Raw genomic sequence first — 2061 nt, forward strand, 5'->3', positions numbered from 1 at the left:
ATATTTCTAGCTTAGAGAACCAATCTTTTCTTTGAAATGTAATCACGTGACTCACACTGTCAAATTAGGACGTGTTGTTTGTCTGGAGGTAGAATATTTCCCAATACAATGTTTTTGTTGTTTATATTATCTGCTTGCTGTACTTGGGCACGAAAATCAAGATAACACTAATGGAGTAATCTGAGGTGAGATAAAGTAGGTATAAAAAATAAAAGAACAAACACAAGCAAAAAGTTATAAATCAAACCTTACATCACTGCTTTAGAAAACATAAAATATCACATGCCTTTCATATGAAAATTGAAGATTTATTTTTCAAAACAAGATAACCCTATTACTGTTGCTTAAATGTAATTTTAAATCAAAAAGTATGTCAACATAACTTACCAAAGTTACATTTCTAATTATAACCAATTACGAAATCTCTTTTTAAACATTGTTCAACAAATTACAACATTTCAAGTTAATTTTCGCCTCATTCCATAGTACTACAAAATTTAGAGCTTACAGCTAACAAAACGAGATACCATTTTTATTTTTCACATTTTACTAGGCGCAACTTCTTATTATAGATTTAATTTTAAATTATTCTTTAAACTAATAGTATCAATTCAATGTTAGGTTTAACTGTAGAGTTACTCTTATGCCTTAAATTAAATGAACGGCTTCATTGATCGAAGTAAATTTACCAAGCAGTTTGCAAATGCAACAGTTTTCACGCCGGAAGTGACGTCTTGATGATCTGTAGCTAATAAATTGCTACCTACATGGGGAATTTCACTCTGTATGGAGTGGTAACACTACTAGTTGTTAACAGAAAAAAACAACAAGAAAACGCAGTATTCCACAATTAAGCCATTACATCTGCGAATTACTGGTGTCTAATCGCCCAATGAGAAAGCTCCTCAGTAACGAGCCGGCGTCCCCTCCAACCCTTCAGTTTAGGCACTTTTATACAGTTCATTTCTGAATGCTGGCTGATTTCACAATACGCATAACAAACTAGTGCCAATATTTCAATACAACTTAAAAGATAATTTTGACCATAAATACAATTTATTATTTTTATAACATATTAGGTATCATTAAATGAAGAATTACAAACAAAAAGGGGGTGTTTCTTTTATCTTAGTAATTATAATTGAAGGAGTAGGGGCACTTTTCCAGACTGCAACATCGTCAGCGAATTGTTGAAAAAAAACCACCTAGATTTGGATATAAGGTGCATATTGCTTACATACATAATGAATAAGACAGGACTAACTATCCCTCCTTGTTTCCACGTATTCTCAAGACTTACATTTTAAACCGTTTACTAATGAACACAGTTATCAGTGACTGGATATTTCAGAACCTTTACTTTGGTTTGTCCTCATTTGCACTAACTAGTCAGAGGGTTAACAAACTTACGAGTCAGATGGTTAACAGCCTAACTAGTCAGAGGGTTAACAGCCTTACTAGTCAGAGGGTTAACAGCCTAACTAGTCAGAGGGTTAACAGCCTAACTAGTCAGAGGGTTAACAGCCTAACTAGTCAGAGGGTTAACTTACTTACTAGTCAGATGGTTAACAGGCTAACTAGTCAGAGGGTTAACAGACTTATTAGTGAGAGGGTTAAGAAGAGAGGATCCTCAAATCGGTCAATTGATGGAGCCAAATGTTTATACTTGAAAAAAAAAGTCAGAGCCATTTTATGAGCCGCTATGCCGCGGCTAAAAATCTTATGAAAAATTTGCAGTGTCAGCAGTCTGGTATTATCATTTCACACTGTTTTCAACGATAGTTTTTCCGACATAAGATGAAGTCATTGCAGACTTATTAAGTGTACTAAAAACTGATAATTTTTGAGACTGAAGGCTGTTTTTTATCTGATCTTATGAGAGTTTTTTACAACAGGAAGTAAAAGCAAGACGAATAAAAAAGGATGGGTAAATTTGATCCAGTAGAGTTTTAACTTCATCGTTATAACATTACATACTTATAATTCTTTAAATAATTTTACTTTTTTTGTAGATTACACGTTTAAAGAGCTTGGCATTTTATGTTACTAGAATAACGATGC

The sequence above is a fragment of the Limulus polyphemus genome, unplaced genomic scaffold, assembly GCF_000517525.1.
Source record: "Limulus polyphemus unplaced genomic scaffold, Limulus_polyphemus-2.1.2 Scaffold1576, whole genome shotgun sequence".
In the NCBI taxonomy this organism is placed as follows: Eukaryota; Metazoa; Arthropoda; class Merostomata; order Xiphosura; family Limulidae; genus Limulus; species Limulus polyphemus.